This window comes from Ovis aries, chromosome 13, assembly GCF_016772045.2.
Source record: "Ovis aries strain OAR_USU_Benz2616 breed Rambouillet chromosome 13, ARS-UI_Ramb_v3.0, whole genome shotgun sequence".
In the NCBI taxonomy this organism is placed as follows: domain Eukaryota; kingdom Metazoa; phylum Chordata; class Mammalia; order Artiodactyla; family Bovidae; genus Ovis; species Ovis aries.
The window spans coordinates 28,032,392-28,055,388 of record NC_056066.1 but is presented as its reverse complement, the minus strand read 5'-3'; the positions used below and the strand labels follow the sequence as shown (position 1 = coordinate 28,055,388).

At 42.0% G+C, this 22,997-nt stretch overlaps 1 protein-coding gene across 7 annotated transcripts in view; it reads left to right on the top strand.

The window, feature by feature from the left end:
- FRMD4A (FERM domain containing 4A) overlaps window positions 1-22,997 on the top strand; it is a 703,559-nt gene that overhangs the window by 338,461 nt on the left and 342,101 nt on the right. The window contains exon 2 of one of the 7 annotated variants that reach the window (XM_042230562.2): window positions 1,391-22,997. This exon is cut by the window's right edge and continues 15,740 nt beyond it. The exons of the other annotated variants lie outside the window; for them this stretch is intronic. The gene's annotated coding sequence lies outside the window, so the exon portion shown is untranslated. The remainder of the gene's footprint in view (window positions 1-1,390) is intronic. 7 annotated transcript variants of the gene reach the window in all.

The following is a 22,997-nucleotide window of genomic DNA, read 5'->3' as shown; positions in this document are numbered from 1 at the left end:
TTTCCATTATGGTTTATCCCAGTGTTTTGAATATAGTTCCCTGTGCTGTATAGCAGGGCCTTGTTGTCCATCCATTCTATATGTAATAGTTCACATCTACTAATCCCAAACTCCCAATCCATCCCTTCCCCACCCCCATCCCCTTGACAACCACAAGTCTACCCTTCTGTCTGTGAGTCTGTTTTGTAGATAAGTTCATTTGTGTCATATCTTCAATTCCACGTATAAGTGATAACGTATGGTATTTGTCTTTCTCTTTGACTTCTTCACTTAGTAGAACCTCTGGATCCATCCATGTAGCTACAAATGGCATTGTTTCATTTTTAATGGCTGAATAGTATTCCATTGCATATATATATATATATATATATATACACATATATACATACATATACATATGTATATATGTACACACACACACATATACAGTAGCTTCTTTACCATTCATAAGGGTGCATGTATCTGTTCAAATTAGACTTTTCTCCAGATGTATGCCCAGGATTGGGATTACTAGATCATATAGCAACTCTATTTTCAGTTTTTTTAGAAACCTGCATACTGTTTTCCATAGTGGCTGTACCAATTTACATTCAATAGGCATATTTTTGAAGTTTACCTTTGAGTAGAGGAACACTTGTCTTTTATTTTTAACAATCAATAGCCTTTTATACACACTTGTCAGTCGCACTTACTGTTACCTGGAGAGGTTCTTTAAGGGTCATTCACTTGATAAAGCCAAGACAGAAGTACTTCCTGGTGATAATTTTCCTTGGACTCCCAATTTTATGTAAACATGAAAATCAGAGTGTTTCAAATTCACTGCACACCAGTGCCAACTAAGTCAACTTATTCAAGCCTAGATGACTTCTGTAAGGCCTTTTGCTTCTACAGCTGGAAAGGTAAAACTGAACTTCATGGAAAATTCTAATAAATGTAAGAACATAATGTATAAATGAGTTAAGTAAAGAGCAAGTGTGGACCTGTAAGTGGGGGGAGGAGTTTACTTTGGTGATGGGAGGAACGTTTTTATTAAACTTCAATGACTCTATAATATGAGGAAATGGTTTCATGATGGAGATTACCTTTGTATGTCCAAAACCTAAAAGTGGGCCAAGCTATATCTGGCCTGCATTGCTTTAATGTGTGTATTTCTTTAAAATATTTATTTATTTAGCTGCTCTGGGTCTTAGTTGTGGCATGCGATCTTTGATCTTCATTGTGGCATGAGGTATCTTTTAGTTGAGGCATGTGGGATCCAGTTCCCTGCCCAGGGATTGAATCCAGGCCTCTTGCATTAAGAGTACAGAGTCTTAGCCACTGGACCACCAGGGAAGTCTGTACTGTGTCCATTTATTAAGGATGCCCATCTCCCTGCTATTTATTCTATCAGCCAGACCCACGTGTCCTAGGGTGGACTGGATACCTCTCTTCTCTTGAGTGTCTCAACCCCTCACATTCAACATGTTCGAAGTGGAACTCATCATCTCACCCACAATCCTGTTCCTCTTCCTCCAACTCCACCAGCCACCTGAACACCCACACAGGAACCCAGGTATCTTCCCCTTCCTTAGGGTCCCCCATCTAATCACTCACCATATGCTGCCGGTTCTAGCTCCAGAATCTCTCTCACATCTCTCATCTCACACCCTCCCCATTTCTTAGTTCAGGCCCCTATCATCTTCCACTTGTGTACTTAAAATCCCTGCCTCAGGATAAGTACAAATGCCTAAAGATAATTACTAGGCCCTTCATAATTGAGAACCTCTCCAGCTTAATCTCTCCCCCCCTTTACTCTGGATATTGCACCCTCCAACCATACTGAACATATCTGTGGTTCCTCCCTATGCTCTCCCTTTCACACGGCCTTTGCATGTGCTTTTGTAGGCTTGATACACACTGCCTTCTCCTTCCACCTACTCAACTCCCTATTCACACCCTTCAGCCTAAAGATAGCATCCTGTGGGATGCCTTTCCAGGTACCCTGTCCCTTCCCCAAGTATGAATAACTGTTTTTCCTTCCTTCAGGCTCTCTCAGCTCTCCATATGTCCCTTGAGTGTGTGTGCTAAGTCGCTTCTGTCATGCCAGACTCTTTGTGGCCCATGGACTGTAGCTTACCAGGCTCCTCTGTCCATGGGCTTCTCCAGGCAAGAATATTGGAGCAGGGTGCCATGCCCTCCTTCAGGGGATCTTCCCAACCTAGGAATGGAACCTGTGTCTCTGGCCTCTCCTGCATTAGAGGGCTGGTTCTTTTTTTCTGTCACCACTAGCGCTGTCTAGGAAACCCTTGAATGTCCTTTGAAAGTGAAAGAGAAAGTCACTTAGCCATGTCTGGCGCTTTGTGACCCCATGGACTATACAGTCAATGAAATTCTCCAGGCAAGAATACGGAAATGGGTTGCCATGACCTCCTCCAGGGGATCTTCCCAACCCAGGGATTGAACCCAGGTCTCCCACATTGCAGGTGGATTCTTTACCAGCTGAGCCATGAGGGAAGCCCAAGAATATTGAAGTGGTAAAATGTCCTTTATAATAGCACAAATGACACTGCACTGAATCTGCCTATTGTCAACCTGTTTCCTTCACGTTCATTCTCCACATGATGACATGCTCCTGGAGGATGGGAGGCACAACTTGGCCCCTGGTTCCTAACAGGAGGGTGATAACATTCCCTAGAGGAGAGAATGAATGAAATCTGAAAGATGCCAGAAGCTTCCCTCAGGGAGAAAATTGGGGAAGAGGATCAGAATGAAGCCATAAACAGGAAGAGCCACACATCTCATGTTATGTGGCCACCAGCCCCATTTTTGCTGGTGGAAAATGTGTCCATGCTTATATGCAAACTGAGGAGACAAATGCTTTTCTCCTATTCATTCTGAGATCTCAGACCAAAGCATATGTCTTGCAGGGGAATGTGTGTATCTGAACAGTTGATCAGATTCAGTATCTGTCTCTTCACAGAGTAGTAGAAATTGGATATCTTTATTGAAAAAAATAAATAAATAAGATAGCATTCTCTTTTACTGCAATTATTTAAATATCCAAGTAAAATAGGATTTCTTTTTGTCCTGGAAAATCTGAAATGGTGTGGTATTTTTGGAGCAGTATCTTTAACACAGTATAAATTAAACCTTTTTGCACCCACATTATTCATTACTTGACGTGTTATTCCAGGTTGACGTGTGGCCCATCTATTATTTTGCAAACCACTGCATTATCACAGCTGCTAAGCTGCATAACTTAGGCATTCAGAGTACAACAGAGTCTCTGTCGTGGAGTGTGTGGTGCTTACATTCTGAATGTATTCATGCAGGGAAGTGCAAGACTTTACCAAAAACACATACAGCAGACAGCTTTTAGTGGATATTTATTACCATCGAAAGCAGACAGCCAAGAAATGGTTCAGACAGATCAGTGTATTCACACATATTATTATCCAACCCCCTCATCCTGCATAGGTTTTGTTCCTTCTATAAATTCACACATCTCTGGAGGAGGAAGAACATGAATTGTATCAGGGACTCCAGTTCTTGGGTTCACAGGCTGTATTGAAGGCCATGTTGTACACGTGGGTCAGTCCCATGGAATTTCGACCCACCCAAATGTGGTGCGCCAACTTTTATTTTATTTCTCACAGCAGCTCATGTCAAATTTAAATCAATGGCTTCTTGTCTTGGCCAGAACGAGATGGCATAGTTGAAAGGCTGTCCCTCCACTGGGTACCACACCAGGGTTCTCATTCCTCAGGCTGGAGGAAAGGTGAAACACAGTGGCATGGACACATTTTGCACCAGCAAAACTGGGGCTGGTGGTTATTTAACATTCAGATGGTCAGGACCCACAGGACCCTCACCATCCTGCACGAAACTTTAGCTTTCAAGCTCAGCATGAAACCAGGCAATGATTTTCCTCTTTAGACTACTTGCCCCCAGGTCCTGATTTCTTCTTAGGACTCTTGTTAACATTTTGGGTCAAACACCATCACTCCTCCTAAAACAGTGCTTCTCAACTTTGGCTTCACTGTGGAAGCACCTGAGAAGCTTTAAAAATCCCAGCAACCAAGCTATACCCCCAAACCAACAAATATCAGCATCTCTGGAGAAGGGACCCAAGCACCATCATAGTTAAGCCCCCAGGTGATTCTACTGCATGGCCACATTGAGAACCACTGCCCCATGGTGAGATTATTGCCAAGACAGATTGTCTGGACAAGATGCTAGCTTGAAGAAATTAGCTAGTTCCGGTGCTTTCTGTGTCTTCACATAAAAAGGAAATAAATGAGTCGGTTGTTTTGGATTTTTAGTCATGAGTGTCATTCTCAATTGGAGAGAAAAATTAATCTCTTTGAAAGTTGAGTCCATATTCCTAGGACAGCTTATGAAGTGCCCAACACTTTGAGATCACTTTCTGGAGAACTGAACACAGCCTTCTGAAGTCAGAGGGGCTAGTACCATGTAGGACTTCCTTTTAGGTAAGTTGGGATCTAAAACACCCAAATCCATTTACTCCAGCAAAGTTGTTCTGCATTGCAGCAGAGAGAGAGTCCCTTCTGGGTATATTTCAACCCACCATCTTGCAGCCATGTTCCTAAAACCAATCCTCTATTCTCAGGACACTCTCTATAGGTATTCTGAAAGCAGATCTCTTATAAATTGCTCTAGCAGGGTGAACACTATCCACCTGTGTAATATAAGAGGGTTTTTTTTTTTGAGTGCATAGTTGAAAACAATCCACTGATATTTGTACTGATTTATCAATGCACCTCTGAGAACAAGCATCTGTGTGTAGGAAACAATAGAGCAGAAGACTCTGCCGTGGGTCTATGGTTTCTAATCTGGGAGTGGATGAACCACATCTGTGGATTTTCAGTCTCTTTTCTCTTCCTTTCATGGACACTCAATAACTAATTGCTTCAAAGGATGTGATCAATTCTTCTACTAAGTCTCAGAGCCTAGAGCAGTACCTGGCACATATATAGCATATTTATTGAATGAATACACATTTATTGAATGAGTACATGAATAAAAAGAATGTTTTCACGATCATAAACTCAAACAGAATTGTCAACCAAAAGATGAGGTTGCAAAGTGCTTGCCTTCCTTATGCATGTCAATATCTGTGTCCTGGTCAGTTCTAACAGAGTGGCTCAATTTAGGATGTTAATTGTATTAGTAGGGAACTTGCTCATGAAAATCTTCTTGTTCTACTCAATACTCTGTAATCAGGTATATGGGAAAAGAATCTTTAAAAGAGTGGAAAAAAAGAAAAACTTCCTGAGACCCTACTACACAATTAACCCTTCCGAGTGCATGGGCAACCCTATTCCTTACCAGTTAGAATCAGTAATAGTCCATAAATATGCCCAGATCATTTTCCTCCACTGCCTGCTGACTTCTCTCAAACATGCCCAAGGTCACATTTCCACATGGATAGATTGCATTCCCAATGGTCCTTCCAATTCCTCTATTGGAACATTAATCAGGAAAAACCAATAAGGCTTTTAGAAGCGTATTAATAATTTCTGGAAAATGTGGTTCAAGTTCAATCAAACAAAATCAGTCTTAGAATATAAATATCCCAAGGATTCTAATGTCTAGGGCCCAACATTCAATTTTTTAATTCTACAAAAAAAATTTTTTTTTTTACTTTATATTACTTTACAATACTGTGTTGGTTTTGCCATACATCAACATGAATCCTCCACGGGTGTACATGTGAGGGGGTGGGGTTAAGTGGTTGGGAGCAGCAGCCAGGGAAGTGTCTGGAGCCCTGATGACAGAGGGCTGCACCAACCACAAGAAGGACTCTAAGCAGGACAGAAGGAGACCAGTGGTTTGGGGACAGAAAGATGACCTCAGCTGACACGTTTTTAAAGGAGCCCCTGCTGCTAGTAGGCCAAGAGAGAACTGGGCAAGGAAGTGGGTAACTCATTAGGTCATGAGTGTAAGAATCTTGATGAGAGATGCTGACTCTGGAGGTGGTGAGAAATGAATGAATTTGGATTTAGCTAGAATGTAGGGTTGACAGGATTGACTGATGGATTGAACGACAGAGAAAGAGGAGTCAAGAAGGAGTTCTGAGCACCCAGAGAGTGGAGTTGACATTAAGATAGGAAACACTGCAAGACAAGCTGAGTGGTGTTGACAGCAGGGACAGGGAGATAAGGGGTTCTGTTTGGATGTGTTAAACCTGAGAGGATGACTAAAAATGCAAATGGAGGACGTTAAAAACACGTTTGGTGTTTAGGCAAGAGTCTGCATTGGAGATGTAAATGTGGACAGTAATCTGTGGTTGATAGGACCGGCATATCTCTGGCCCTGAAGAGCTGACTATGGCATCTCTTCCCGATGTGTGGCCACTTTCAGTGACCACAGTGGCCAGCTTGAAAGGGTTGGTGATGGGAGAATTTACACCACGGAAATTGGCCAACTTTATAATTCGGGGCTATTTTCCGTGGGGAGTCAATGATTGAACATTGTCTGGGACACTCTTGGAGGATGATGTTAACAGCTGCAAGACCTGAACAGTGGCGCAAAGAAATGTCAGAGGACTGGACCCACGTTTAGAGGTCAGTCCCAGGAGGGGGAACCAACAAAGAAGGCAAAGAAGGTGCATCGAGTGAGGTGCAAAGAGAATTGAAGAGAAATGCTTAGAAGGAATGTTGGACTATCCAGGGCTGCCTTTAGTACTATAAGGACTAGGAGATCATCTGAGTACAGTGTTATCAAAAAGCCTGTGTGCAAACCATGTGCATCAGAGTCACCCAGGTGTTGTCAAAACCCACTGATACATGGTCTCCCCGCAAGACATACTGAATCTGAACCTCTGAGGATTATAACATGGACTAAAGTTTGAGAAACATTACCAGAAGTATGTGTGTGCTCAGTCATTCAGTTGTGTCCAACTCTCTGTGATCCCACAGACTACAGCCCGCCAGGCTCCTCTGTGCATGGAATTTTCCAGACAAGAATACTGGACTGGGTTGCTATTTCCTCCTCCAGGGCATCTTCCCAACCCAGGGATCAAACCAGCATCTCCTGTGTCTCCTGCATTGGCAGGCAGATTCTTTACCATCTGGGCCACCTGGAAAGCCTTCCTGGAAAGAAAAAAAATAATAGGTACCAGTGCGGGAGAGAAAAGAGCACAGTGCAGAGAGGGGGAAATACAGGAAACAGGAAAAGGGAGAAACTCTCAGGACAATTCTTACTCAACCTGAGGTCAGTCCTGGACCAAGCAAGTGGAGCCCAGGATGAGGACTAATGGGTGAAGGTTACCACAACCAAGGCCAGTAGTGAATCTTCCTCCCCGAAGCATCCTAGAAACTCAGTGCTCCTGTTTTAAACAGCTCCCCCTCCTCAACTTGAACCACTATGTTAGAAAAATAGAACTGCAGTCAGTCCCTGAGAACTAGTCCAGCGAGGAAAGAAAAAGCAAAAAAAATGAAAGACCAATTTCAACATCTCACATTGGTCACCTGTGTCAAAAGCCAGCACCCCACCACTATTGTGCTTAATTTTCCTAAGATCTCTCTAAAAAAAAAAACACCACACCTCTTTTCTTTTGCTTTGTTTGTTTTGTTTCACTCCTGAAAATGTTTTAAAAATGGGTTGCTGCTATCATGTGTCAGAGCTTCATAACCCAGCCGAGTCCCAGAATAGATTTAGAAAGTATAATTTAGGGCTGAGGCAGCCACCAAATGCCTGAAATGAGTAGGTCCTGATTTGAACCCTGAGTGTTGGGGTTTAGACCTATTCTGTAAAAGCAGATGGATTTTGGATTGAACTGGAAGAAATCATGTTTTTGACATGAGGCTCTGTCTCAATGAGTCCTCACGGCATTTCTTTTAGAAGAAAATCTTGGTCTTATCTGCCAGTTGGGCTGAAGGAAGGTGAAGGCCTTTAGTAATGGAAACACGGTGCTTTATGCAGATCCTATTGATCAAAGGGTTTCTATGTGGGACAATTGAAAATATCCACCAGATTAGCACATACATAGTTCCTCTCCTCGCCCACTTTCATCTTACATTTAGGTACATCAAATTTAAACTACTGAAAGAAAAACTTTAAAGGCAGATGTGTTGTGAGTCCCGCCCACGATTCTGGGCTGATGTTAGGGAATTAAACTGTTTCATTTCTCAAGCAGAATCAGGTGTGTCTGGGTTTGGATGAGTTCCGTCTCCAGTGCCATCAAGAAAGCTCTTCTTCTGCATGTGTGCAGTAATATCCTTGCTTTGCACTGCTGTGTTGCATGGCCAGGTCCATCCACATATAGGCAGCAATGCAGGTGCTAGGATCTAGAATCCTTCTTGTTAAGATGTCAACCTAGGGGTAGAATAAAGAAGGGAAACCCCTTTTCCCTCCACCATCCCACTGGGTCCTAGTTCTAAGTTTTCCAGTATCAGAGCATTTAGGGAGAGGAGCTACCAAAGAAAGAAGAGTCCTCTGGAAACACATGGGAGGGGTCACTCGCTGATTTGATATCAGCAGCATAGAATAATAAGCTCACACCAGGGCCCCTGGTGACAGCTCTGTCCTCCTCCTGAGGGCTGTGTCCAGGGAGCAGAAGCCAAGGTCCCCAGGCTGTGAGCCATCTCATTCCATCACCTGGGGGTGGGGAGAAGGGGTGAATACCACTATCCTGAGGCATTTGGCTCAGGCTCAGAGTCCATTCTTAATCACTGTGAAAGTATTAGTCGCTCAGTCATGTCTGACTCTCTGTGACCCCATGGACTAGAGCCTGCCAGTCTCCTCTGTCCATGGACTTCTCAGGCAAGAATACTGGAGAGGTTTGCCATTCCTTTCTCCAGGGGACCTTTCTGACCAAGGGATCTAACTCAGGTCTCGCACATTTCAGGCAGATTCTTTACCGTCTGAGTCCTATTTCTAGCACCATCCCTGGACCTGTATTCTGAGGTCCTCTCTGGAGAGCACAGAACCAAAGGCCAACCGCAAACAAAAGTGTCTTCTCAAGTCTGTGACTTCCTTTTTCCTTCAGTCGAATGGCTTTAAGGTGGCATGAGAGAAACATGGATTGTGTGTCTTAGAATAGGGCCTGAGCAAGGCAAGACTTTTCTTGCTCCTTCTGAGACCCACCCATCAGAAGTGGACTGTTTTCAAGGGTTTGTATTCAGTCTTCTGTAACTCCTCTGGGCTGCCTCTGTTCATTCTGGCCATCCTATAAAATAGGGCGCCACACAGGCATCACAACTCAGATGCCTACCAGAGTCAAGCAGGTCAAATACACGGAGGTCAGGAAGGAAAGTGGTACCTTGCAAACTGGAGAACTTGTGTCTTAGCCAATGGCCAGTTACTACTGAGCTTTACCTTTGGGAAACTGGGGCTGGTGTTCCTGCCTGGATCTTCTGATTTTCCAGAGGAAAATTTTAATGCAATTTTCTTTTAATTAAGAATATATATATACACACATATATGTATGTGTGTATGTATATATGTGTGTGAAAAAGAGGTGAAATATCTCAATTTTCATATGCCAGCAACAAGTCTAAGCTTAAAGAAAAACATGACATGCTAAAGAAACCATGTTTACCGGCTACATTTGGTCCATAAGGTGCCAGTTTTTTACTTCTACAATAAAATGAGCACCATCCCACACCAAATACCTATATATTCTCTCTTCCTAGTCTTGCATATCATAAAAAGGAGACGTGGTGATACAAAAAATGAATCTTGGAACAGATCCTTTAGACCCTCCAGCTGGCATCATAATCCTACTACTAAATCAGAATTAAAAAAAAAAAAAACCTGATAGATCAAATGCAAATTTTAAAACACACTAAAATAAATTGAATATCCTTCAGCTATAAGAAATAGGAAGACAGCATCCTATTGGCTGAGAGCAGGGTTTTACGGCATCCAGTCCCATCACTTCATGGGAAATAGATGGGGAAACAGTGGAAACAGTATCAGACTTTATTTTTTTGAGCTCCAGAATCACTGCAGATGGTGACTGCAGCCATGAAATTAAAAGACACTTACTCCTTGGAAGAAAAATTATGACCAACCTAGATAGCATATTCAAAAGCAGAGACATTACTTTGCCGACTAAGGTCCGTCTAGTCAAGGCTATGGTTTTTCCTGTGGTCATGTATGGATGTGAGGGCTGGACTATGAAGAAGGCTGAGCGCTGAAGAATTGATGCTTTTGAACTGTGGTGTTGGAGAAGACTCTTGAGAGTCCCTTGGACTGCAAGGAGATCCAACCAGTCCATTCTGAAGGAGATCAACCCTGGGATTTCTTTGGAAGGAATGATGCTAAGTACTTTGGCCACCTCATGCGAAGAGTTAACTCATTGGAAAAGACTCTGATGCTGGGAGGGATGAGGGCAGGAGGAGAAGGGGACGACAGAGGATGAGATGGCTGGATGGCATCACTGACTCAATGGATGTGAGTCTGAGTGAACTCCGGGAGTTGGTGATGGACAGGGAGGCCTGGCATGCTGTGATTCATGGGGTCACAAAGAGTTGGACACGACTGAGCGACTGAACGGAACTGAACTGAAGAGGAATAGAACTCAAGAAGCTACTAAACCTATGATCTAATCATAACCTTATTAGGGCATCTAAGCATCAGCCCATTTGTTTGCTTTTGGCAAATGTTCCCTGATATCAAAGTGGACTATATTGAACAATTGAACAATCCAATGAAGCAATCACTCCATCACCTAGAGGTATACTTTGCTGCTAACTCATATTTACAGAGCAGCAGTGTGTGGTCTTACCCCAAACCAGACATTGCACAAGAACCAAAATGAAGTTCTTTTATGATCCAGGTGGTTGGCCAGTAACAGCTGAACTAAATATTTTTTTCATTTTCAATCATCTCTTTCATGCTTGATGGAGGAGAATTCTGGGGTCTCAGCCAAGTCCTTGAGCAGGAACTTGAATAGATTCACAGTTCCTTTTCTGATGAAAGCCTTGGCTCTACCCACAGGAACTCTTGATCTTACTGGGAGGTCAAGGTGGAATGCTGCTCCAGCAGAGAGACAGTACAAGGCACACTTTCCAACTGTCCCTTCCACGTGGCTCCTCTCACTCGGACCTATAGCAGAGATGTATCTCTTTAATTTTAATCTCAGAATATCTCCATTTCTACCTCTAGCTAGATGAGGCAACTGTGAATTGCCTGCCTTCCAGCACTTAACCAAAGTCTTCCTAGGGATGAGTAGGAAGAGCAAATTGAGGGACACTGTATCTATTCATTATTTTAATCCCTTGAGGGACATTGTATCTATTCATTACTTTAATCCCTTTAAACTTTATCATTCTGGAGTTAAACAATCAAATATCAACACACCTGAACCATATTTTCTCAGCTCCCTGACGATATTTTTTAAAATTAAGATTTAGCTCATCCTTATTGAGCTGAAAATCCCATGGAGAGAGGAGCCTGGCAGGCTACCCTGGGGTCCAAGAGTCGCCATGGGGTCGCAAGAGTTGGACACAACTTAGCGATTAAACCACCACCATCCTTATTGAAGGCTGAAACCCTTTTTCACAGTCATGCAGGATGCTATCTGGGTCTGCGCTAAGGCCAAGAGAGCTAGGACTTGGGCAGAACATGGAGTAGGGTGGGCAGGATTTATAGGACATAAAACCAAGGCAAGGAATGAGAATTCACTATTGGCAGGAATCCCTAAAAGAAGCCCTATGGACAGGTGGGTGTGTCCTGAGAGGGAAAGAATTGGATGGACCTGGGGAAAATCAGGGTTGAAATGGTCGATGGAGACCAGAGAAGTCAGAGGAGAAGTTGGTTCAGAGCAGAGGTAGGAGGAAGGGTCCGGAGGAATCCCTTGAACAAGTTACAGAGCCACAGACAGGTCTGGGCACAGACTGAACTGTGGACAAGCAGAGAGTGGGTCAGGTTCCACCTTGCTCAGAAAGCCGACAGAAGAAACATGTGTAAAAATGCTTCTGGGACTTTTTCAAAGTGACAGTTAAAGATAATGTTGATTATGTTATTCAGTATTCCTTATATAAGGTCCATCCTGTTCATTCCTTTTGGAGCAAATAAGTTTATAATTCTGCTCAATTACCTTTTTTACCTCTGCCGCCAGGAAACTTAGAGCTAAAGTAGGGCTAATTTGCTTGTTCTAGCTGCCTTTTCATTTTTTCTCTTCCATTTAACTCATTTCTGTTATTTTCTCTTTTTTTCTTTTTTACATTGTCCTTAATTTCCTGGAGAAGGAAATAGCAACCCACTCCAGTACTCTCGCCTGGAAAATCCCATGGACAAAGGAGCGTGGTAGACTACAGTCCACGGGGTCGCAAAGAGTCGGACACAACTGAGCGATTTCATTTTTTTTTTTTAATTTCCTAGTTTACCCTTATATTCCATGTATACAGTTGACTTTTTAAAAATTTTTTAAATTAATTATTTGACTGCATTGGGTCTTAGTTGTGGCACACAGGCTCTTCATTGCATCATGCAGGATCGTTTGTTGCTGCTTGCTAACTCTCTAGCTCTGGTGCACAGACACAGTAGTTGCGACACGCAGCCTTAGTTGCTCTGAGGCATGTGGGGTCTTGGTTCCCTGATCAGGGATCAGACCTGTGTCCCCTGCATTGCAAGGCGATTCTTAACCACTGGGCCACCAGAGAAGCCCCTGCAGTTGACTCTTAAACAACGTAGCACGTAGTGGTGCCAGCTCTTGACACAGTGGAAAACCCACGTGTAGTTTATAGTTAGTCATCCAGATTTGCACTTCTTTTCTATCCGCAATTCCTCCATATCTGAGAATTCACCATCCACAGATTAGGTAGTACTGTAGTGTTCTACTAAAAAAAAAAAAATCCATATAAGGGAGCCTACATGGTTCAAAACCGTGTTGTTGAAGGGTCTGCTGTATATTTGTGTGCATATGTTTTGCTCCCTCCCAGGCAGCGTGGAGTCCTAACCCAAACCCTGTTTCAGTTAGATTCTGTCAGGGAAATCAACACCCTGGAAACAGTCAGCTAGGGGGAGAAAACAAAGCAAAGCATGCAGCATCCCTTCTCCTGGCAGCGCCGAAGATCCCAACAGGTGTATTCAGAATGCTGCCCGGTAAGCCGAGCCCTGGGAACTTCATGCTCTGAACAAGGCAGTGCTTTTTCCCAGAAGGAAATGAATTCATTTGGAATGTTCAGCCCCAAAAAACAGAGCCCCTCCATGTCACCCCCATTGTGTGCTGTGTGGGCTCAGTGACTTAATGCAGCCCCTCGGTGGCGGTCGGAGGGATATTCTGGGGGAAGATCAGAGAATACACGCCAGACAGTAGCCCCAGGGGAGGGTCAGAGGGGCACAGCCTCATTCAGTGTCTCCATGCCCAACGCCCACCCTCCAGCCAGGCTGTAACTCTGCCTGAGGATGGCTTTTCTGAGGAGCCCTAACTTGCTGAGCTGAGGGCTAAAAGAAAGGTGTGTCTGCTTCCATGTTCCCACCAGGATGCTGGAAGCTTCCTTTTTGTCCTTTTCACCCTCTGCTTCTTTTTTTCTTTGCCTTTCTAAATTTTGCTGTCAGCGTGCTCTGCTGTCAACCATCAGATACACAAATAACAATAGCTTCCTGGGAAAGTGCTGCTGCCGCAGGCGATGGGTCAGCGCCAAGCAGAGGAGGAAAGCCTGGGACAGTTTCAGGGGAACCGCAGCATTCAGATCACAGTTTCGGGAGAATTGTTTGATTTCCATGAGGGATGCTGGCTTGAAGCAACCGCGAAACCTGGCCTCAATATCTTCTCTTTGTGGGGAGGAGACTTTAAATTCCGCCCCTACCCCCTGATACCTTGGCTTTCTTGTTTTATTTGTTTAATGCAGAAGGCCAGTTCATTACTAGAATCTAGTCTCTGATCTTGGCGTTCATGGGAACAAAAATGAAAACAAAAGCTGGGAGGTGATGAGGCTTCCATGTCATGTTTACTCCCAGAAGAAGAAATAACACTTCCCAAATGCTGGCTCTGTTGCTCAGCAGTTTTCTGAGCATGTCTGACCTTGAGATCTCAGGTGTCATTGTCCTGGGCTAGTCCACCTGGCCAGGCTATGGGAACGCCCGTTGCTCAGCTCACTGTCACAGAGGCAGAATCTCGCTCCCTGATGGCTGACATCCGGCCAAGAAGCTCTGGCAAAGGAAGGGCTCCCGAGTGCACTTCCTTCCATCCTGCAGTGAATGAACTGGGTCAGCCGGGGTCAAGGAGCAAATGTTAAGTGACATGTTCTCCTCCCTCCTTCCCCAGCACATCCCCCAGCATGGCCCCTGGGGGAGATAGAACGGAAATGCAGGGACCAGGGTGGCCTGGCCAGGCCAGGCCCCTCAGAATGAGGGAAAGCAACCCCTTCTGTGTCTTTCCAGCACCACATCCTCTTTTCCCTTCCCCTCCGCCTGCAGATTAATCTCAGTTCTCCAAGGAAATGACCAGCAGCAAATTTAGATGGAAAGGAAGAGACCCACAAGACCTTGATAGACAACGATATAAAGTACATTTTTATTCAGTGAGCTCCGACTTTGTGCTTTACTTTACTGTTATCAGTTTTCCCTGGTGGCTCAAATGGTAAAGTCTGCCTGCAGTACAGGAGACTTGGGTTCAATCCCTGCGTCGGAAAGATCTTCTGGAGAAGGAAATGGCAACCCACTCCAGTATTCTTGCTTGGAGAATCCCATGGACAGTCCATGGACTGGCGGGCTACAGTCCATGGGGTCACAAAGAGTTGGACACGACTGAGTTACCTGACCTGCCTCTTGAGAAACCTATATGCAGGTCAGGAATCAACAGTTAGAACTGGACATGGAACAACAGACTGATTCCAAATAGCAAAAGGAGTACATCAAGGCTGTATATTGTCACCCTGCTTATGTAACTTATATGCAGAGTACATCATGAGAAACGCTGGGCTAGAGGAAGCACAAGCTGGAATCAAGATTACCAGGAGAAATATCAATAACCTCAGATATGCAGATGACACCACCCTTATGGCAGAAAGTGAAGAAGAACTAAAAGCCTCTTGATGAAAGTGAAAGAAGAGAGTGAAAAAGTTGGCTTAAAGCTCAACATTCAGAAAACTAAGATCATGGCATCTGGTCCCATCACTTCATTGGAAATAGATGGGAAAACAGTGGCTGACTTTATTTTTCTGGGCTCCAAAATCACTGCAGATGGTGATTGCAGCCATGAAATTAAAAGATGCTTACTCCTTGGAAGAAAAGTTATGACCAACCTAGACAGCATATTACAAAGCAGAGACATTACTTTGCCAGCAAAGGTCCGTCTAGTCAAGGCTATGGTTTTTCCAGTGGTCATGTATGGATGTGAGAGTTGGACTATAAAGAAAGCTGAGCACCAAAGAATTGATGCTTTTAAACTGTGGTGTTGGAGAAGACTCTTGAGAGTCCCTTTGACTGCAAGGAGATCCAACCAGTCCATCCTAAAGGAGCTCAGTCCTGGGTGTTCAATGGAAGGACTGATGCTGAAGCTGAAACTCCAATACTTTGGCCACCTGATGTGAAGAGCTGACTCACTGGAAAAGACCCTGATGCTGGGAAAGATTGAGGGCAGGAGGAGAAGGAAACAACAGAGGATGAGACGGTTGAATGGCATCATCGACTTGATGGACATGGGTTTGGGTGGACTCCAGGAGTTGGTGATGGATAGGGAGGCCTGGTGTGCTATGGTTCATGGGGTTGCAAAGATTGGACACGACTGAGCGACTGAACTGAACTGGACTGAGTGACTAACACACTGACTTACAGATACCTTCTCCTTTAGCCCCCAGACAGTCCTGTGAGATAGGTTTTCCTGCCTCCCTGCTTTACAGAAGAGGAAGACAGAGATTAAATCATTCTCCCAGGGTTCCACAGCTGCCACCATCGGCAGATCCAGGGTTTGAACCCAGGCAGAGACCTCTTTGAGGGGAATCTGCTTGGAGTCCAATCTGGAAGGAAATTCCTGGGCCTTGAGATTGGGAGAAAAGTGTTCTTGAGGGAGGAATGAGCGTTGGTAGATTTGGCAAGTGAAAATATGGGATACCCAGGTAAATTTAGAATTTCAGGTAAATAACAAACAAATAGTGCTTTAGTATAAGTCTGTCTTCATGTTGTTTACGTAAAATTCAAATTCAGCTGGGCACTCTATACTTTGTCTGACAGTTCTGACTATAGGGCTACTCTCGTTTCTCTCTTTGTCTTATCTTTCTTTCATATTAAATGTGCTATCTGCCTGCTTTCTTTGATTTTTCTTATGTCCTGTGCTTCTGCACATAAACTTGCTTCAAAACCACTTGTTAGAGATGACTTGATTATTGCTTGAGCTCCCATAGTAAGCCGGGGCTTAGATGTTGTTCAGAAAGTGGTGGCTGATGCCCTCTGGGACAGTAGACATTAGGGTACAAGCACTGGGCACCCTTGTTTCCCCTATAGAAGTAAAAGTACCCACTGGCAGCAATGGGAGGTACCACTAGGGGGTCAAGAAGACTTATATAACTCGCCCCTGACTCAACCAGAGGAGCTGTGCTTGTTAAGATATATGTTTCTACCCTCAGTGTCACTTGGGCAACAGTTACTGAAGATCGCTGTTCTAGGCTGCTCAAAGCAGTGCTTCTCCAGTATCAGTGAACAAAGGGATCATCTGAGGATCTCATCAAATGCAGATTCAGATTCAGCTGTTCTGGGGTGGGTCCTGGGACTCTGCGTTCCTAATAGGCTCCCAAATAACACTGGTGCACTAACATGTCTGGGCTTCCCAGTGGCACTAGTGGTAAAGAACCTGCCTGCCAACAGAGGGGTTCAATCCCTGGTTTGGGAAGATGCCCTGGAGGATGTCCTAACTGCTGTACACAGACACAGATTTCTTCCCCCTATCTTTCTTTCATGTATTATCTCTCTGTCCTCTATCTATCTGTATCTATGTATCTCTATGTCAATCAATAATCTTTATCATGACTATTTTACACAGATGTTTCGGCAAGATCAGTGTGAATGTCACTAACTCATTTTTTTTTCTTTTATGCTGTTTATTGATGGTGGAGTTACACTGGAAAATAATCCTAACAGAAGAATCATCTTGAATAGAATTTTTTTAATTTATTTTTTTATTGAACAATAACTGCTTTACAGAATTTTGTTGTTTTCTGTCAAACCTCAACATGAATCAGCCATAGGTATACACATATCCCCTCCCTCTTAAACCTCCCTCCCATCTCCCTCCCCATCCTCCCCCTCTAGGTTGATACAGAGCGCCTATTTGAGTTTCCTGAGCCATACAGCAGTTCCCATTGGCTATCTGTTTTACACATGGAAATGTAAGTTTCTGTGTTACTCTTTCCATACATCTCACCCTCTCCTCCCCTCTCCCCTTGTCCATAAGTCTGTTCTCTATGTCTGTTTCTCCACTGCTGCAAGAATATATTATAAATAAATTCTTCAGTATTTTTCTAGATTCTGTATGTGTGTGTTAGAATATGATGTTTATCTTTCTCTTTCTGACTCACTTCACTCTGTATAATAGGTTCCAGATTCATCCACCTCATCAGAACTGACTCAAATGTGTTTTTTATGGCTGAGTAATGTTCCATTGTGTATATGTACCGCAACTTCTTGTCCATTCATCTGTTTATGGACAGCTAAGTTGTTTCCATGTTCTAGCTATTGTAAATAGTGCTGTGATGAACAATGGGATACCTGTTTCTTTTTCCATTTTGGTTTCCTCGGGGTGTATGCCTAGGAGTGGAATTGCTGGGTCATATGGTGGTTTTATTTCTAGTTTTTTTAACTTTACAATACTGTATTGGTTTTGCCATACATCAGCATGAATCTGCCACAGGTGTACACATATTCCCAATCCTGAACCCCCTCCCACCTCCCTCCCCATACCATCTCTCTGGGTCATCCCAGTGCACCAGCCTCAAGCATCCTGTATCCTCCATCGCTCCATACCGTCTTTTATAGTGGCTGGATCAATTTACATTCCCACCAACAGTTCAAGAGTGTTCCCCTTTCTCCACACCCTCTCCAGCATTTATTCTTGGTAGACTTTTTGATGAGGGCCATTCTGACCAGTGTGAGGTGATATCTCACTGTGGTTTTGATTTGCATTTCTCTAATAATGAGCAATGTTGAGCATCTTTTCATGTGTTTGTTAGCCATCTGTATGTCTTTTTTTGGAGAAATGTCTGGTTAGGTCTTTTTCCCACTTTTTGATTGGGTTGTTTGTTTTTCTGGCATTGAGTTGTATGAGCTGCTTGTATATTTTGGAAATTAATCTTCTGTCAGTTGTTTCATTTGCTATTATTTCCTCCCATCCTGAAGGTTGTCTTTTCACCTTGCTTATAGTTTCCTTTGCTGTGCAAAAGCTTTTAAGTTTAATCGGGTCCCATTTGTTTACTTTTGCTTTTATTTCCATTACTCTAGGAGGTGGGTCATAGAGGATGCTTTTATTTATGTCATCAAGTGTTCTGCCTATGTTTTCCTCTAAGAGTTTTATACTTTCTGGTCTTACATTTAGGTCTGTAATCCATTTTGAGTTTATCTCTGTGTATGGTATTAGAAAGTGTTCTAAATTCATTCTTTTACATGTAGCTGTCCAGTTTTCCCATCATCATTTATTGAAGAGGCAGTCTTTGCCCCATTGTATATTCTTGCCTCCTTTGTCAAAAATAAGGTACCCATAGGTGCATGAGTTTATTTCTGGGCTTTCTGTCTTGTTGCATTGGTCTATATTTCTATTTTTGTGCCAGTACCATACTGTCTTGATGACTGTAGCTTTGTAGTATAATCTGAAGTCAGGCAGGTTGATTCCTCCAGCTCCATTCTTCTTTTTCAAGACTGATTTAGTTATTTGGTGTCTTTTGTGTTTCCATATGAATTGTGAAATTTTTTGTTCTAGTTCTACGAAAAATACCATTAGTGATTTGATAGGGATTGCATTGAATCTGTAGATTGCATTTGGTAGTATAGTCATTTTCACAATATTGATTCTTCCTACCCAGGAACATGAAATATCTCTCCATCTGTTTATGTCATGTTTGATTTCTTTCATCAGTGTCTTATAATTTTCTGTGTACAGTTCTATTGTCTCCTTAGGTCAGTTTGTTCCTAGATATTTAATTCTTTTTGTAGCAGTGGTGAATGGGATTGATTCCTTAATTTCTCTTTCTGATTTTTCAGTGTTAGTATATAGAAATGCAAGTGATTTCTGTATATTGGTTTCATATCCTGCAACTTTGCTAAACACACTGATTGGCTCTACTAATTTTCTGATGCTATCTTTAGGGTTTTCTATGTACAGTATCATGTCATCTGCAAACAGTGAGAACTTTACTTCTTCTTTTCTGATCTGGATTCCATTTGTTTCTTTTTCTTCTCTGATTGCTATAGCTAGGACTTCCAGAACTATATTGAGTAATAGTGGTGAAAGTAGATACCCTTGTCTTATTCCTGATCTTAGGAGGAATGTTTTCAGTTTTTCACCATTGAGAATAATGTTTGCTGTAGGTTTATCATATATGGCCTTTACTTTGCTGAAGGAGGTTGCTTCTATGCCCATTTTTTAAAGAGTTTTAATCATAAATGGGTGCTGAATTTTGTCAAATGCTTTTTCTGCATCTATTGAGATTATCATATGGTTTTTACCTTTCAGTTTGTTAATATGGTGTATAACATTGATTGATTTGTGTGTATTGAAGAATCTTTGCATTCCTGGAATAAACCCAACTTGATATATGAGCATGTGAGCTTTTTGATGTGTTGCTGAATTCTATTTGCTAAAATTTTGTTGAGGATTTTTGCATCTGTGTTCATCAGTGATATTGGCCTGTAGTTTTCTTTTTTTGTGTTGCCTTTGTCTGGTTTTGGTATCAGGGTGATGGTGGCCTCATAGAATGAGTTTGGAAGGGTTCCTTCCTCTGCAGTTTTTTGGAAGAGTTTTAGAAGGATAGGTATTAGATCTTCTCTAAATGTTTGATAGAATTCTCCTGTGAAGCCATATGGTCCTGGGCTTTTGATTTTTGAGAGATTTTTGATCACAGCTTCAATTTCAGTGCTTGTAATTAGGTTGTTCATCATTTCTATTTCTTTCTACTTCAGTCTTGAAAGATTGAACTTTTCTAAGAATCTGTCCATTTCTTCCAGGTTATACATTTTATTGCCATATAGTTGTTCATACTTTGGCCACCTGATGGGAAGAGCTGACTTATTGGAAAAGACCCTGATGCTGGGAAAGATTGAGGGCAGGAGGAGAAGGGGACGACAGAGGATGAGACAGTTGGATGGCATCACCGACTCAATGGACACGGGTTTGGGTAGACTCTGGTAGTTGGTGATAGATAGATAGTTGGTGGGAGACCTGGTGTGCTGCAGTTCATGGGGTCACAAAGAGTCGGACACGACTGAGCAACTGAACTGAACTGAACTGTTCATAATAGTCTCTTATAATCCTTTGTATTTCTGCATTCTCTATTGTAACCTCTCCTTTTTCATTTCTGATTTTGTTGATTTGATTCTTCTATCTTTTCTTCTTAATGAGTTTGGCTAAAGATTTGTCAATTTTGTTTATCTTCTCAAAGAACCAGCTTTTAGCTTTATTAATCTTTAGTATTGTTTGTTTCATTCCTTTTTCATTTATTTCTGCTCGGATCTTTATGATTTCCTTCCTTCTATTAATTTTGGAGTTTTTTTTTTGTTGTTGTTCTTTTTCCAGTTGTTTTAGGTGTAAAGTTAGGTTGTCTGTTCAATGTTTTTCTTATTTCTTGAGGTAGGATTGTATTGCTATAAACTTCTCTCTTAGGACTGCTTTTGCTGCATCCCTCAGGTTTTGAGTTGTGTTTTCATTGTCATTTATTTCTAGAAATTTTTTTATTTCCCTTTTGATTTCTTTAGTAACCTGTTGATTTTTTAGAAACGTGTTGTTTAATCTCCATGTATTTGTGTTTCTTAGAGGTTTTTCTTGTAACTGATATCTAGTCTCATAGTGTTGTGGTCAGAGAAGGTGCTTGATACAATTTCAATTTTCTTAAATTTACTGAGGTTTGATTTGTGACCCAAGATATGGTCTATCCAGGAGAATGTTCCATGTGCACTGGAGAAGAAGGTGTATTCTTCTGCATTTGGATGGAATGGCCTGAAGATATCAGTGAGATCCATCTCATCTAATATATCATTTAAGACTTGTGTCTCCTTATTAACTTTCTGCTTTGACGATCTGTCCATTGGTGTGAGTGGGGTGTTAAAGTCTCCTACTGTTATTGTGTTACTGTCAGTTCTCCTTTTATGTCTGTTGGTGTTTGTCTTATGTATTGAGGTGCTCCTATGTTGTGCATAGATATTTACAATTGTTATATCTTCCTCTTGGTTTGATCCCTTGATTATTATGTAGCGTCCTGCTTTATCTCATGTAATCTGCTTTATTTTAAGGTCTAGTTTGTCTGATATGAGGATTGCTACTCCAGATTTCTTTTGCTTCCCATTTGCATGGAATATATTTTCCCATCCTCTCACTTTCAGTATATATGTGTCTTGAGGTCTGAAGTGGGTTTCTTGTAGACAGTATATATATGGGTCTTGTTTTTGCATCCATTCAGCCAGTCTATGTCTTTTGGTTGGAGCATTTAGTCCATTTATATTTAAGGTAATTATTGATATATATGTTCCTATTGCCTTTTTCTTGTTTGGGGTTGATTTTGTAGATCTTTTTCCTTCTCTTGTATTTCTTGACTATATAAGTCCCTTTAACATTTGTTGTAAAGCTGATTTGGTAGTACTGAATTCTCTTAACTTTTGCTTGTCTGAAAAGCTTTTTATTCTCCATCAATTTTGAATGAGATTCTTGCCAGGTATAATAATCTTGGTTGTTGATTTTTCTCATTCAGTACTTTAAATATATCCTGCTATTCCCTTCTGGCCTGCAGAGTTTCTGCTGAAAGATCAGCTGTTAAGTGTATGGGGTTTCCCTTGTATGTTACTTGTTTTTTCTCCCTTGCTGCTTTTAATATTCTTTCTTTGTGTTTACTCTTTGTTAGTTTGGTTAATATGTGTCTTGGTGTGTTTCTCCTTGAGTTTATCCTGTATGGGACTCTTTGTGCCTCTTGAACTTGATTGACTATTTCCTTTTCCAAGTTGGGAAACTTTTCAAGTATAATGTCTTCAAAGATTTTCTCGTACCCTTTCTTTTTCTCTTCTTCTGGGACCTCTGTAATTCTAATGTTGGTTCATTTGATATTGTTCCAGAGGTCTCTGAGACTATCCTCAGTTCTTTCCATTCTTTTTATTTTATTCTGCTCTTCAGAAGGTATTTCCTCCATTTTATCTTCCAGCTCACTGATTTGTTCTTCTGCTTCAGGTATTCAGCTAAGGATTCCTTCTAGACTATTTTTAATTTCAGTAATTGTGTTGTTTGTCTCTGCACGTTTATTCTTTAATTCTTCTAGGTCTTTTTTGATTGATTCTTGCATTTTCTCCATTTTGTTTTCAAGGTTTTTGATCATCTTTACTATCATTATTCCAAATTCTGTTTCAGGTAGTTTGTCTATTTCCTTTTTATTTATTTGGACTTCTGTGGTTCTAGTTTGTTCCTTCATTTGTGTAGTATTTCTCTGCCTTTTCGTTATTTTTTTTTTTAACTTACTGTGTTTGAGGTCTCGTTTTTTCAGGCTTCAAGGTTGAGTTCTTTCTTCCTTTTCATATCTGCCCTCCTAAGATTGGTCCAGTGGTTTGTGTAAGCTTTATTAAGGGTGAGATTTGTGCTGAGTTTTGTTTGTTTGTTTTTCCTCTGATGGGCAAGGCTGAGTGAGGTGTTACTCCTGTCTGCTGATGATTGAATTTGTATTTTTGGTTTGTTTGTTGTTTAGATGAGGCATCCTCCACAGGGTGCTACCTGTGGTTGGGTGGTGCCAGGTCTTGTATTCAAGTGGTTTCCTTTGAGTGAGTTCTCACTATTTGATACCCTCTAGGGTTAGTTCTCTGGTAGTCTAGGGTCTTAGAGTCAGTGCTCCCACTCTAAAGGCTCAGGGCTTGATCTCTTTTCT